General features: G+C 47.7%; 1 protein-coding gene across 1 annotated transcript in view; it reads right to left on the bottom strand.

Moving 5' to 3' along the window:
- LOC115473506 (zinc transporter ZIP11-like) overlaps positions 1-16,888 on the bottom strand; it is a 275,025-nt gene that overhangs the window by 241,997 nt on the left and 16,140 nt on the right. The gene's annotated exons all lie outside the window — the stretch shown is intronic.

Below are 16,888 nucleotides of genomic sequence, written 5' to 3' on the forward strand. Positions count from 1 at the left end.
AAAAAAAAAAAAAATAATACTTTTGGTGGCTGGTCTTAGGCTCTAAAACTCATTGCCAGAGTTGAAAAATGATAATGATTTCTTGTCATTCCAGCAGAAGTTAAGGACTTTTTAATTTAGATTAACATGTCTAATAGCTGATAGGGAACGACTGAGGGACCCTTTTACTAAGCCGCGTAAGAATCTACGCGCACCCAACATACGCCAAAATGGAGTTACTGCCCGACTACCGCATGGCTCCTGCGGTAATTTCATTTTTGGCGTACATCCGATATTTTTTATTTTCAGGCGTGCATAACGGACGCGTGACAAGAGGCATTTGACGCGTGTAGGTCATTACCGCCCGGATGTCTCAGACCCAAAATGGATGTGTGGCAATTTTGATTTTTCCGCACGTCCATTTGCGGCAAAAAAAAGAGGCCTTTTGTAGAGGCGTGCTAAAAAAAACGGATCGGCGCGCGCCCAAAACCCACGCCTACACTACCGTAAGCCATTTTTCACAGCGCCTTAGTAAAAGTACCCCTCAGTGAGTGAGGCTAGTTGATATGGTTAAGTGAGGAGTGATTCGGGTTTTTATATGCTTTACTTTTTGTCTATTAGATTGTAAGCTCTTTGAGCAGGGACTGTCTTTCTTCTGTGTTTGTACAGCGCTGCGTACACTTTGTAGCGCTCTAGAAATGTTAAATAGTAGTAGTAGTAGTAGTATATTGGGGTTTGTGTGACGTCTGTTATGGTTGGTTTCTTTTTATTTCTTTATGCTCAGTTGTAATTCACTTTAAAACAGTGTGAATGGTGGACGATAAATGTTTCAAAATATAATACATTGATAGAAAACACGTCCCACTGTCCAAGACCTAGCTGATCATTTCTCCAATAAGATCTCCCAAATTAGGTCTGAACTATCTAAGGCTACTCCAACAGAGGAAAATAGTCCAACCCCTAGTTCATCCTCAATCGCCGGAGATCCTACAAACCAAAGACTCAAAATGGACCAAAACTTGGAATCCTGTCAACCACTAACTGACCATTAGGCTTCTCCCCCAAGCCACAAGTGACCTGTCATGGATGCCCTATAATAAGACTTTGAATTGTTTGCAACCTCAGCCACATGAACTGTCAAACTCATGCAGCTAGCAAAACAACGACAATATAAAACTCGAACTCCCATCTATTTTTGACCCTTTCAGGCTTCCTTGGTTCCCGTCTGTTTTGAATATCAACTGAATATCAAATTGAATACACAGTGGCAACCCCACTGCATTGGAGGGACACCGCAAAAATCGGAGGACTGTAATCCACTACGTCATCGGAGGACTGTAATCCACTACGTCAACAGATACCAACAAAGGAGTAGCGTGATCAGCAAGGCTCTCCCGTGACCCGACACAGGACTGTGTTTCGGCATAAAGCCTACATCAGGGGTCTGTACACAAGAACTCTGAAGGGTACAGGAATCTCTGGATAACAATCTTGATAAATGATAGTGGGGTCAGCTTGTTACTTCTGTGTCACAGAACATTTCACTGCTGATCAAAAAAAGCTGCCTTCATGCTCTCTTAGCTTGAGAGAATATGGCCAACAGAGCCCCCCCCCCCCCCCCCCCCATCAGCTGTAAACGTCATTAGTCATGCAATAAATGAATTTTCTACTGCTTTGCACTGGTATATCCAAAACAATCAAATTAAGGAAGTGGCAGATGCAGATGTTAAGGATCCCACTATAAATAATTACAAATTATGTAAATTAATTTTAAACCAAATGGAAACAGGAGCGCAAATACGCAGTCCAAACCCAAGTTACAACAGTCACTAGTCCCTTCATCATCTCAAATAATAAAAACAATCACAAATCATAATACTCTATCTGCTACTGTAACATTCCCAGCAAAAGTCAATTTATTAGAAGGACTCCAGTCATAACATCTTCAAAAATGAAAGAAACAGTCCATTGTCTGAAGAATAATGTGTGCAAATGAAACTCTAACAGAAAACATCTCCAGGTTGCCATGGTAATTTTCCGTCTTTCATTTTTCATTAGTACTAATGAGAAGGCTCATTTTATAGCAGAAATAAAATGCCCCGAGTGGAGACCTGCAGATTTATACTTTTATTAACATTAAAAAGGTTACTTGGAGGAAACTGTTTTGGGGGATTTTATTGTTTTTTTCCAACTGACAGGGGAAGGGGGGGGGGGGGGATTTCTAGTGTCAAATTAAAACCGCAGATGATGGTCCTTGAATTATTTACATGTATCCCTTTCCATAGGAGCCTCCCTATGTAACCATGGTTTATGGGTCATTTCGATTTGCTATACCACCCTTCCCGTAGGCATCACAGGGCGGTGTACAATTAACAAATACAATCCTATATAATAATTCTCACCTCCAACAGGATGTGCTTGGGACCGTGCCTGCCGGAAGTGGTCTGCTAGGCAGGCATGCTCTGACCTCAGTGACATCAGTGACAGACAATTTGGCAAAGCAAAACAATCTGAGTGCTGGCCATTAGGACACAGGATTGATAGGAGAGTTTTAAAAGACTGAAGGAACCGAAAGTGTTAAATGGGGGGAGGGGGGGAGTTCTGAACCACTGAAAGACATGAACATTTGGGAACAATCTGAATGCTGGCCATTAAGACACAGGGTAGATAGGAGAGTTTTAAAAGACTGAAGGAAACAAAAGTGTTAAACTGGAGAAGGGGGGGGGGAGTTGTGAATGACTTAAAGACATGCAAATTTGGGACAGGAAAATAATCTCAATGCTGGCCATTAGCACACAGGGTACATAAGAGAGTTTTAAAAGACTGAAGGAACCAAAAGTGTTCGGGGGGGGGGGGGGGGGGGGGGGGGGGGCAAGTTCTGAATGAATGAAAGAAATGAAAATTTACGAGAGGAACACAATCTGAATGCCGGGCATTTGTACACAGGGTAGATAGGACACTTTTTTTAAAAAATGAAGTACGTGAAAGTATTACATCTTGGGGGAGGGGTGAGGAGGAAAGCGGTGGGGTATCCGGATACTGGGCGTTAGGGCCACGGGGGTATATAGACTTTTGAAAGCCTTAAGAAACCCAAAGTGTGGGAAGGAGGAGGAAAAGGAGGGGAGGGAATGGGGTGAGGGGCATTAGGAACAGGGGAGGGGGCCCTGTCACACACTTTTTCACACACACACTGTCACACAGACAGTCTCACTCTGTCATACACCTGCACTTTAACTCTGGCTCTCTCTCTCAAACATACACACTCCCAGGAAAACCTTGCTAGCGCCCGTTTCATTCCTTCCAGAAACGGGCCTTTTTTACTAGTTAAATATAAATAGAAGCAGAAAGGAACACCAAATATAATAGGAAAGTACATTCATGCATGCAAAGAAAAAAAAAGCCTAGCCAGACATGTCCATAGACAAGTTATTTCACATAATGAGGGGTCAACGGCATAGGTGTAGTTTTCCTGCTTATTTTGGTGGAGAAGCAAATGGTATAAAAGTCAAACTGACCACTGGTGGGCCCGAGGACCAATTTAGCATCAGCACCCCTCAAGCCCACCCCAGACCACACCTATGCCAAGAGGCCATCTTCAGATGCTACAGATCCAGAGAAAATGTGCTGCAATCCCAGGAAAATGGTCATTCAAAAGGGGAAGTGGAAGGGCATTTTGTCCTAGACCAACGATGATTAGTAGCCTGGTTACTCAAAGTTCTCATACAAGAGGTGGTTTAACCACAGTAATAACAAGTTTACTGACACAAACAGGTGAAATCAATTTAGAGCCGGAAGAAGGAAAAAAAAAAAAACAGTCCTCCGAAGTTTCAATAGACCAAGAAGGAAAATTTAAGAGGCAGTTTCTGGAGAGCATCAAGCAACAAACTGCAGTGATGACAATTCCCTAAGATCGTCTAGGTCTCCTTGCATCTACATGACCTTTACTGTTCAGGACGCTATCTTGTTGCTGCAGCAGTAGCTTGAATGGGAATCCCTTATTGCCTGGATTGTGATGATTGCTTTCCTGATCTACTGATATTGATATGACATTTCACGGAAAATAACCATCACTGCTGTATGAACACAAAGAATTTTCACCTATGACGTAGATGAATTACAAATCTTTCCATGAAACAAAGTTCAAGGATCAATCCAGGCCCCACCTGGAGTATTGTGTTCAGTTTTGGAGGCCATATCTTGCTAAGGATGTAAAAAGAATTGAAGCGGTGCAAAGAAAAGCTACGAGAATGGTATGGGATTTGCGTTACAAGACGTATGAGGAAAGACTTGCTGACCTGAACATGTATACCGTGGAGGAAAGGAGGAACAGGGGTGATATGATACAGACGTTCAAATATTTGAAAGGTATTAATCCGCAAACGAACCTTTTCCGGAGATGGGAAGGCGGTAGAACAAGAGGGCATGAAATGAGATTGAAGGGGGGCAGACTCAAGAAGAATGTCAGGAAGTATTTTTTCACGGAGAGGGTGGTGGATGCTTGGAATGCCCTCCCGCGGGAGGTGGTGGAGATGAAAACGGTAACGGAATTCAAACATGCGTGGGATAAACATAAAGGAATCCTGTGCAGAAGGAAGGGATCCTCAGGAGCTTAGCCTAGAATGGGTGGCAGAGCTGGTGGTTGGGAGGCGGGGCTAGTGTGGGGCAGACATATACGGTCTGTGCTGGGGCTGGTGGTTGGGAGGCGGGACTAGTGCTGGGCAGACTTATACGGTCTGTGCCGGGGCTGGTGGTTGGGCGGCGGGGATAGTGCTGGGCAGACTTACACGGTCTGTGCCAGAGCTGGTGGTTGGGAGGCGGGGTTGGTGGTTGGGCGGCGGGGATACTGCTGGGCAGACTTACATGGTCTGTGCCAGAGCCGGTGGTGGGTGGCAGGGATAGTGCTGGGCAGACTAATACGGTCTGTGCCAGAGCTGGTGGTTGGGAGGCGGGGTTGGTGGTTGGGAGGCGGGGATAGTGCTGGGCAGACTTACACGGTCTGTGCCAGAGCTGGTGGTTGGGAGGCGGGGTTGGTGGTTGGGCGGCGGGGATACTGCTGGGCAGACTTACATGGTCTGTGCCAGAGCCGGTGGTGGGTGGCAGGGATAGTGCTGGGCAGACTTATACGGTCTGTGCCAGAGCCGGTGGTGGGTGGCAGGGATAGTGCTGGGCAGACTAATACGGTCTGTGCCAGAGCTGGTGGTTGGGAGGCGGGGTTGGTGGTTGGGCGGCGGGGATACTGCTGGGCAGACTTACATGGTCTGTGCCAGAGCCGGTGGTGGGTGGCAGGGATAGTGCTGGGCAGACTAATACGGTCTGTGCACTGAAGAGGACAGTACAAATAAAAAAAGTAGCACATATGAATTTATCTTCTTGGGCAGACTGGATGGACCGTGCAGGTCTTTTTCTGCCGTCATCTACTATGTTACTATGTAATCTTAGGGCTTCATTTACTAATGCATGTTAAGCAGTTAACACGTCTTCTCACTGGAGCCTAGTTGCTAACTATGCGCTTCACTCGAACTAACACACATTAATATTAGTACATAAGGCCCTTAGTTTGTTGAAATGCCAATAAGAGATGTTACAGGTCCTTGCAAAAGTGCTTTCACAAAACACTGAGCCTGACTGTCAGTTAAACCAGAGTATAGAATATCACTATGAAGGCTCAGAACTGTTGAACCAAAATCTTCTTTAATGCAAAATCAAACAAAGGAAGTCAGTTCTAGAATGTTGAACAAGAGTTTCTGCCCAGCAGATTGTAGTTTGTTTTCAACTAGTTCACTCTGTATACGAAGAGAAGCCAAGAGACCTCAGCACCAAGCTGAGAGAGATGTTGCAAATACTTTTAAACTGGTGAAAATTTGATGTTACAAAGGCTCATGCACCAAGATATAGTGTTAAACTACGGTTCATAGAGAAGCATGCTGCAGACAGAAGAACCCATCACAGATAACTACAGAATGACAAAGGAGGTTGGATTAACAGGAAATGGCATGATGTCAAAATGTTGAAGGTGGTTCATCTGACAGCAGACATCTTGGTTTGTCCAGAACAATAGCAAACATCATTGAAAACAAACTAGATTTTGCATTCTCTCTGTTAGGGGGGGGGAGATAAAAAGAGAGTTGGGGTGGGTGGGTGGGTTGGAAGCCTTCAAGGGATCTGTGAAGGGGGGAAGCAAACAAACTGCTTCCCACACTGCCACAGTCACCAAGCCCCCCCAACTCCCCTTACAGCCCTTCTTCTCCCCGATCCCCCCCATCCCTCCTCCCCCCCCCCCCCAATCCGCTCCTAACAGAACGTAAAATCTAGTTTGCTATTGTTTTCAATGTCATTTGCTTTCTCTGTGGGACAAACGAAGTTGGTGGCAAGTTCTGCCCACTGGCTTCAGTCCGTATAATGGGCTACATATGTTCATGCCATCTCCTGTTAATCCAACCTCCTTGGTCCTATCCTATTTAAAAACTGGCTATAAGCAATGCCTAATATATACAAATAAATCAAAATCAGGTATACATATGATGTATCACATCACACCATATGTAATGAGTTTATCTTGTTGGGCAGGCTGGATGGACCATACAGGTCTTTATCTGCCGTCATCTTACTATATAAACGGGCAGCCTGCTTCCTTTCAAATAGGAGCAGAACATGAGATGTCTCTGAAGACATTCTTCTTCAACAAGGCCTACAATGAGAACCTACAGCCTCACTAAGTCACCTCACCAACCCACTCAATTATGAACGCCCAACTCTATAACTACCCTAATCACTCTCTTCCTTCTTTTCTCTTCCCTTCCTAATCGCTACACATTACTAACTGTATCTGATCTGATATCCTGTAATGACAATGTTAACAAATCTATGTGAGCCACATTGAGCCTGCAAATAGGTGGGGGAATGTGGGATACAAATGCAATAAATAATAATAATAATAAAGATGAGGACATTATCTTTCCTCTGGAATTTTACTTTAGAACAGAGAGATCTGGCCAGTTGTGTGGCATCAGACTTTCCCCTGATTTAGCAATAATTAAACTTCAACTTCAAAGAGTCCTGATTTTGTCTGCAACAGGATCTCCCACCCAGTATTCCACTGGTAGAGACCTATGGAGTGGAACAGGTGGATGTGAAGCGTCTGTTCACGCTTTCCAAAAATACTAGGACTAGGGGGCATGCGATGAAACTACAGTGTAGTAAATTTAAAACAAATCGGAGAAAATTTTTCTTCACCCAACGTGTAATTAAACTCTGGAATTCGTTGCCGGAGAAAGTGGTGAAGGCGGTTAGCTTAGCAGAGTTTAAAAAGGGGTTGGACGGATTCCTAAAGGACAAGTCCATAAACCGCTACTAAACGGACTTGGAAAAATCCAAAATTCCAGGAATAACATGTATAGAATGTTTGTACGTTTGGGAAGCTTGCCAGGTGCCCTTGGCCTGGATTGGCCGCTGTGGTGGACAGGATGCTGGGCTCGATGGACCCTTGGTCTTTTCCCAGTGTGGCATTACTTATGTACTTATGTCCTCTACTTGGCTCACTTTTATTACATAGAGCAGTGATTTAACCTATTGTGATGTCATAGTGGCTCATTCCACCAATAAGAGCCAACCTCATTAGTGATGTCACAATGGCTTGATTGTATAGAATGTTTGTACGTTTGGGAAGCTTGCCAGGTGCCCTTGGCCTGGATTGCCCGCTGTCGTGGACAGGATGCTGGGCTCGATGGACCCTTGGTCTTTTCCCAGTGTGGCATTACTTATGTACTTATATGCAACTGACTGAGATTTTTTATTCTTAAAATCAAGTATAATGTATATTATATGATGTCTACTGAAGGGGACACATTAAATCTCGCCTTCTCATGCCAGACAGACAACATGTATCTTTTCACATATCTAAGAAACAGCTTTCAGCACCAAACCTAATTAGCTGGTGCAGGGAGCATATGTCGTTACTAAGGGAAAAAGTCCCTTCCAGTACAATGCAAGTGGTGACCTCCCTCTTCTCAAGTTGACTCTGCTAATGGACGAGGAGGCTCTAGAGACTTGGGTTTGGTGTCTGCCTCTTCATTTGATGCACAGAAAACACATTCTCTTTGACAAGAGAGTCTTGAATTACCAAGTTAGAAGGTAAGAATTGTTCCAAGTGTGAGCTAGAAACTGTATAAAACCTCAACACAGGTCAACAAGCAACTCTGAAACAATAACCTTTCAAAAATTAATTTTAGCTAATCCTAACTCAATTTTCCAATCTATAACAAAATCTCGCACTTCAAAATAAAGGTGTATCTACATATAGGCAGTGGTACAAACGGAACTGAAAGATCTTTGTCAAGGCTGACCTTGGTCAGGTGGCACTAGCACTATTTTGCATAACAGGGGGCAGAGGAACACCTTTTAAGTTTGGGGGAGGGGCAAACAAACCGATCCAAGAATCCATTCAGAATCCCAAACAGCAGCAACATTCCATGTAGAACCCCAAAGAGTACCAAGATTCCATTCAGAATCCCAAACAGCAGCAACATTCCATGTAGAATCCCAAAGAGTACCAAGATTCCATTCAGAATCCCAAACAGCAGCAACATTCCATGTAGAACCCCAAAGAGTACCAAGATTCCATTCAGAATCCCAAACAGCAGCAACATTCCATGTGGAACCCCAAAGAGTGCCAAGATTCCATTCAGAATCCCAAACAGCAGCAACATTCCATGTAGAATCCCAAAGAGTACCAAGATTCCATTCAGAATCCCAAACAGCAGCAACATTCCATGTAGAACCCCAAAGAGTACCAAGATTCCATTCAGAATCCCAAACAGCAGCAACATTCCATGTGGAACCCCAAAGAGTGCCAAGATTCCATTCAGAATCCCAAACAGCAGCAACATTCCATGTAGAACCCCAAAGAGTGCCAAGATTCCATTCAGAATTCCAAATAAGAACATAACATAAGAACATAAGTAGCCATACTGGGTCAGACCAATGGTGCATCTAAGCCCAGTATCCTGTTTTCCAAACAGTGGCAAAGCCAGGTCACAAGTACCTGGCAGAAACCCAAATGTATTCATTCTTTTTGACATCACCTGAACGCTCGTTTGTTTTCCCAATATCTATTAAGAAAATATTCTTATGTTTTAGTTCTCCTTATAGATATATATTTCTTGTATTGTGATCTGCCTTGAGCCTTAATTGGTTAAATAGAATAGAATTGGTCAGATTCAATTAAACACATCCAAAGCCCCTTTCGTTTGTGCCAATTCTGATACCTATCACCGGCCCAACACAAGAATGATGCAAAGATACTCTCTGCACAAGCTTTTCAGACTACATGGGTCCTTTTTTCTTAAAACGTAACAGACTTTATTCTTCTGCCTTGACATGCAAAAAAAAAAAAGCTTTCTCCAGGCCTTCCACAGTACTGCAATTTTTAATCACATGTATTTTCTTCTTATCTTTTCATGCTGCATCTAACAGCAGTCAAATTTGTTGGACTGCGCCATTAATTATGACTGTCAGGGACACACAACTAGGTACAAGAAAAGCAATGTCACAGAGGCACTTACTGCCAAGGCGAAAAACCACTTCAAACACAGCGTTCAATTCTGTCCCTTCCTGAACTAAACTGAACTCTTTCCTCTGCTCTTCACATCCACCACTGCCAAGTGTTCAGATCAACTTCTCAAGAGTCACTTTACCACCATTTCAGAACTCTCTACATTTTAATAAGCCCTTTTTCACACTAAGAGCTCATCCTCTGATATCTACAGAAAATTTTAACTCCTTTGGGAATTATTTTTTATGTTTAAACGATTTTTATTGAACATCACACCGAACAAATCAACAAAGAACACATTTTCACAGTTTGTACATGAAACCCACCCCCTCCCCCAAACAAGAAGCCAAAGATAAATCCTCCGAAACCTCCCTTGCTTACCCTCCTCCCCAGTGTCCCACATTACGCATTCTCACACTTCGAAATATAATGAAATCAGTCTTGAAGGGTCTGGGCTCTGATGGTCGTCAGAGCCACAATCTAACCAATAAGAACATGAGATACACCAGCTCCCCCCCCCCCCCCCCATGCAAGAAAGTGGACTGAACAGCAGGAGGAAATCAATATGTTATAAGCTATTAAGGATCAAACTTCAGCTTCGGGGACCAAAAGCCTGCAGGTAGGGGTTTCAAATCAAAGTGAAATGTTCCTTAACTTTTGAGAGACCCCCACGCTTCCTTAGCCTCCCAAGACACCAAAAGGTGTAGTTGATTCCTCCAACGCCAGTAAATCGGAGGTTCAGGCGACGTCCAGTATTGTAAGATGCATTTACGTGCTACTAGAGTTTAAGCATCAACATGGTATGACTTTTTCATAAGCCCTGAAAGGATTCTGGTATACTTTAGGAATTTTTTTAAAAATCCACCTAGGTCAACAAAGTAAATCCTTTTTTTTTTTTTTGTAACACATTTCCTAGGCAAGTTCCACCATTAAGACAAGTACATAAGTATTGCCACACTGCAACTAAGACCGAAGGTCCATCAAACCCAGTATCCTGTTTCCAACAGTGGCCAAGCCAGGTCACAAATACCTGGCCAGATCCCCAAAAAGTTCAATATATTCTATGCTGCTTATCCCAGAAATCAGCACTGGATTTTCCCCAAGTCAATTTAATAATGATTTTTCCTTTAGGAAGACGTCCAAACCTTTTTTTAAACACTGCTAAGCTAACTACCTTTGCCACATTATCTGGCAATGAATTCCAGAGTTTAATTACACGTTGAGTGAAGAAACATTTTCTCTGATTCATGGTAAAATTATGTATAATCATACCTGATAATTTTCTTTCCATTAATCATAGCTGATCAATCCATAGACTGGTGGGTTGTGTCCATCTACCAGCAGGTGGAGATAGAGAGCAAACTTTTGCCTCCCTATATGTGGTCATGTGCTGCCGGAAACTCCTCAGTATGTCGATATCAAAGCTCCATCCGCAGGACTCAGCACTTAGAGAATTACACCCACAAAGGGACATTCTGCCCAGCTCACCACCGCCGAAACGGGGGAGGGGAAGTAACCCAGCTCATCCCCACACAAGTGGGGGAGGGGAATCCGTCCAGCTCATCCCCGCGGAGCGGGGGAGGGACACCACACCCGCCGATGCGGGGGGATCTGGCTTATCCTGCAACCGCGGGAGGAGCTGACTGACCCAAACACCGCCGAAGCGGGAGGGGTACAAAGCTGCCCTACAGCCGCACGAAGCGGGAGGGAGTGCCGGCAGAATTTAAATCTCAATCCAGCCCCGTAAAACGGAGGGGAGAGGAATGCAGCAGCTCACTGTAACACAAACTCGTCTCAACTCTTGAAGAATCCAAGTGAAGGAAGAACTTGAACGCGAAGTCTTTCTGAAGTAACTGAAGACTAAACTTGAACCTGAAATGCAACCAGAATAAAAACAGTACAGATATCTGGGAGGGGCTATGGATTGATCAGCTATGATTAATGGAAAGAAAATTATCAGGTATGATTATACATAATTTTACCTTCCATATCATCAAGCTGATCAATCCATAGACTGGTGGGATGTACCGAAGCAGTACTCACCCAGGGCAGGACATTGAAATCCCTGACCTCAACACTGAAGCTCCAAACCGGGCCTCCGCCCGTGCAGCCACCGTCAAACGGTAATGCTTGGAGAATGTATGAGCCGAAGCCCAAGTTGCCGCCTTGCATATCTCTTCCAAGGAGACGGATCCGGCCTCTGCCATCGAGGCCGCCTGAGCTCTCGTGGAGTGAGCCTTCAGCTGGATAGGCGGCACCTTCCCCGCGGCCACATAAGCCGCTGCAATGGCTTCCTTGACCCATCTTGCCACTGTAGGCTTAGCAGCCTGCAGACCCTTACGAGGACCTGCAAACAGGACAAACAGATGATCCGATTTCCGGAAATCATTGGTCACTTCCAAGTATCTGATGATGATTCGTCTCACATCCAGATATTTAAGAGCAGAGTACTCCTCTGGGTAGTCCTCCCTACGAAAGGAAGGGAGACAGAGCTGCTGATTCACATGGAAGCGAGAAACAATCTTGGGCAGGAAGGAAGGCACTGTGCGAATAGTCACTCCTGCCTCAGTGAACTGCAGAAAAGGCTCTCGACATGAGAGCGCCTGGAGCTCGGAAACTCTTCTGGCTGAAGTGATAGCCACCAAAAAGACTGCTTTCAACGTCAGGTCTTTCAGAGATGCCCTCGACAAGGGTTCAAAAGGGGGCTTCTGCAATGCTCTTAGCACCAGGTTGAGATTCCACGCAGGCACCACTGAGTGCAGAGGAGGGCGCAGGTGATTAACTCCCTTGAGAAAGCGCACCACATCTGGCTGTGAAGCCAGGGAAGCACCCTTCAGGCGGCCCCTGAAGCAAGCCAGAGCTGCTACCTGGACTTTAAGGGAACTGAGCGACAGGCCTTTCTCCAGACCTTCTTGCAGGAACGCCAACACTGAAGCAATTGGAGCAGTGAAGGGAGAAAGTGAGCCTGCTTCACACCACGCTGCAAAGATACGCCAAACCCTGGCGTAAGCAGTAGAAGTAGAGCGCTTCCTCGCTCTCAGCATAGTGGCGATGACCTTGTCTGAGAAGCCCTTCTTCCTCAGACGCTGCCGCTCAATAGCCAGGCCGTAAGACCAAAGGGGGAGGGATCCTCCATCACCACAGGACCCTGATGTAACAGGCCCTGCTCCACTGGCAGCCGCAGAGGATCGTCGACTGAGAGCCTGATCAAGTCCGCATACCAGGGACGTCTGGGCCAATCCGGACCCACCAGGATTACCCTGCCGGGATGCTTTGCCACCCGGTCTAGCACCCTGCCCAACATGGGCCAGGGCGGGAACACATAGAGGAGCTCTTGTGTCGGCCACTGTTGGAGAAGAGCATCTACTCCCAGGGATCGAGGGTCCCGTCCTCTGCTGAAGAAGCGCGGCACTTGGCAATTGGCCGATGACGCCATCAGATCTAGGCTCGGCTGGCCCCAGCGCTTCGTGATGTCCAAGAACGCCTGAGCCGATAGCTGCCACTCTCCGGGCTCCAAGGTATGGCGACTGAGAAAGTCCGCCTTGACATTCATTACTCCGGCAATGTGGGCCGCTGAAAGCTGCTCCAGGTTCGCTTCCGCCCACTGGCAAAGATTCATAGCCTCCTTGGCTAGAGGGGCGCTCTTGGTACCTCCCTGGCGGTTGACATAGGCCACAGCCGTGGCATTGTCCGACAGTACCCGTACAGGCTTCAACACCAGTACCGGGATGAACTCCAAAAGCGCCAACCGAATGGCTCTGAGTTCCAGGAGGTTGATAGACCACTTTGCCTCTGCAGGAGACCAGAGCACCTGCGCTGTCCTTCCCAAGCAGTGGGCTCCCCAGCACGACAAGGAGGCGTCCGTCGTGACGACAATCCACTCTGGGGTCACCAGAGGCATTCCCGCAGACAACTTGTCTGTCTGCATCCACCAGCTCAGCGCCTTGCGCACTGCTGGGTCCAAGGGAAGTCGCACAGCATAATCCTCCGACATCGGAGTCCAGCGCTGCAGCAAAGAGTGTTGAAGTGGTCTCATATGAGCCCTGGCCCAGGGCACTACTTCCATCGTGGCCGTCATAGAGCCCAACAGCTGCACATAGTCCCAAGCCCGAAGAGGAGAGGCTACCAGGAACTGGTCCACCTGAGCCTGAAGTTTGACAATCCGATTGTCTGGCAGGAACACTCTGCCCACTTGGGTGTCGAATCGAACTCCCAGGTACTCCAGGGACTGAGTCGGGCGCAGCTGGCTCTTCTCCCAGTTGATGATCCATCCCAGGGAGCTCAAAAGAGCAACTACCCGGTCCACAGCTTTGCCGCACTCTGCATAAGAGGGGGCTCGGATCAACCAGTCGTCCAGATAAGGATGGACTTGTACCCCTTCCTTTCGTAGGAAGGCCGCGATGACCACCATTACTTTGGAAAAGGTCCGCGGAGCAGTAGCCAACCCGAATGGGAGGGCTCTGAACTGGAAGTGTCGTCCCAGGACTGCAAAACGCAGAAAGCGTTGATGAGGAATATGCAGGTACGCTTCCTTGATGTCCAGGGAAGCCAAGAACTCTCCTGCCTTCACTGCCGCTATAACAGAGCGGAGAGTCTCCATGCGAAAGTGCCGCACTTTCAAGGCCCGATTGACCCCTTTGAGGTCGAGGATAGGCCGGACAGAACCTCCTTTCTTTGGTACCACAAAGTAAATGGAGTAACGTCCCTTGCCAAGCTGACTTTCTGGCACAGGAACGACCGCGCCCAGGCGGATCAGATTGTCCAAGGTCTGCTGCACTGCCACAGCTTTGACCGGAGACTTGCAGGGGGAGAGTACAAACCCGTCTTTTAAGGGTCGGCAGAACTCTAGCTTGTAGCCGTCTCTGATGACTTCCAGCACCCACGCGTCTGAAGTTATTGTGGTCCACTCGCCCAGAAACGAGGACAGCCGTCCTCCAATCTGCACTGGGGGGTGGACCAAGGCCCCGTCATTGGGTACGAGACCCTGGGGGAGGACCGGAGTGAGCACCTCCGGGACGGCGGTCTCTGCGAAAGGAATGCTGCTTGGGGGAGAAATTCCTCTTGAAGGAAGAGGGGGCAGAGGAACCCGACTTGCCCGGGCGATACCGACGGGCTTCCTGCAACCGTCCTCTGGAGGTACCGGGACGAGTACTAGCCCGAGCCCTGACCTCTGGTAATTTCTTGCCCTTAGACGTGCCGAGATCGGTCACGATTTTGTCCAGCTCGACCCCAAAGAGCAGCTTGCCTTTAAAAGGCAATCTAGCCAGGCGGGATTTAGAGGCGTGGTCAGCAGACCAATGTTTCAGCCAAAGCCACCGCCGCGCAGAGATTGTCTGAGCCATGCCTTTAGCTGAGGCCCTCAAGACACCATACAGCAAGTCTGCCAAATAGGCTAAGCCCGATTCCAGGGCCGGCCAATCAGTCCTCAAGGAATGATCCGAGGGGGAAGCCCGCTGCACCATAGTCAGGCACGCCCTGGCCACATAGGAGCCGCAAACTGAGGCCTGCAAACTTAAAGCAGCCGCCTCAAAGGACGACCTTAAGGCCGCCTCCAATCTTCTGTCTTGGGCGTCCTTTAGGGCCGTGCCACCTTCCACCGGCAACGCCGTTTTCTTAGTCACCGCAGTGATTAAAGAATCCACGGTAGGCCACAGATAGGCCTCACGTTCACTCACAGCCAAAGGATAGAGGCGGGACATAGCCCTAGCCACTTTAAGGCTCGCTTCCGGGACATCCCATTGAGCCGAAATTAAGGTGTGCATGGCATCATGCACGTGGAAGGTTCTAGGCGGGCGCTTCGTCCCCAGCATAATGGCAGAGCCAACAGGGGCTGAGGGAGAGACGTCCTCCGGAGAGGAAATCTTCAAAGTGTCCATGGCCTGTAACAACAGGTTGGGCAAATCCTCTGGGCTAAAAAGCCGCGCTGCAGAGGGGTCATCCGCTCCATCCGAGCGGGGATCCGTCTCCTCCAAGGAATCCGCAAGGGACCGTTGGGAGACCTCAGACACGCTGCCCTCATCTACATCGGAGGAGACAAAGTCCTCCAAGGCCTGGGAATCAACCCGAGGGCGTTTACCTCTGGGAACCTCAACCTCTTTACCAGACGAGGGAGCAGGGGCAGCATTTTGCATGAGGAAAGCCTGATGCAGCAGCAAAACAAACTCGGGGGAGAAACCCCCCAGACTGTGCACTTCCGCAGCCTGGGCAACAGCCCTAGACGCACCCTCAACCGGCGCTCGCAAGAGCGGGGGAGAGACATGCTGCGCATCCAAAATGGCGTCCGGCGCGACACTCCGCGAAGGAGCCGCGCGGGAAGAACGGCGCTTAACTTTAGCCGCTTTTGTGCCGTCGCCCAAATTAAGGGCGTTCATGGCATTAATGTCTCCAACCTCAAGGGCGGCCCACGAAGAAGCCGTCCGAGCCGCGTGGCCGGCCAAGATGGCGGAGGCGAGGAGCGGGGGATGGGCGTTTATGGCAGGAAAAACCGCCACGCCGGAGGAAGGACCGGGACATTCATCGGTCACGAAACTGTCACCCAACAAGGGCGAATCAGGCTGTAAGACCCCCGCATCCCCTCTAGAAGCGCTCAAGCGATCCGGGGAGCGACCCTTTGCGCCCTCGCCCTCCGACGCCATATGCCACGAGGAGAAGAATCGGGGAACCCCCTGCCCGCTATAAAAAGGTAAAAATTACCTGCTGTCCGCTCCGAGCTGTAACGAACTGGTGTCCCAGTGAGTAGCTGCAATGAACGTTTAAATAAACGTCGAAATAAACGCCTTTAAGGACGTTTAAAATTTTTTTTTTTTTTTTTTTTTTAACGGAGCCAGCGGGAGGGGGGAGAAAAGGAGGGACCTGGCACCACCAGGTTTGCACTTGCTCAAAAGAGCCCTCAACCCCAGGCACTCAACAAAACCTAAAAATTAGGCTTGGAGGCCTAGCCAGAGCTGCTGCTGTGTGTGACCACCACCTGCTGAGATAGAGAACATACTGAGGAGTTTCCGGCAGCACATGACCACATATAGGGAGGCAAAAGTTTGCTCTCTATCTCCACCTGCTGGTAGATGGACACAACCCACCAGTCTATGGATTGATCAGCTTGATGATATGGAAATTAAATTTACTACTTTGTAGCTTCATCGCATGCCCCCTAGTCCTAGTATTTTTGGAAAGAGTACACAAACGATTCACGTCTACCCTTTCCACTCCACTCATTATTTTATAGACCTCTATCATATCTCCCCTCAGCCGTCTTGTCTCCAAGCTGAAGAACCCTAGACGCTTCAGCCTTTCCTCATAAGGAAGTCATCCCATCCCCTTTATCATTTTCGCCACCCTTCTCTGTACCTTTTTCTAATTATA

This window comes from Microcaecilia unicolor, chromosome 6, assembly GCF_901765095.1.
Source record: "Microcaecilia unicolor chromosome 6, aMicUni1.1, whole genome shotgun sequence".
In the NCBI taxonomy this organism is placed as follows: Eukaryota; Metazoa; Chordata; class Amphibia; order Gymnophiona; family Siphonopidae; genus Microcaecilia; species Microcaecilia unicolor.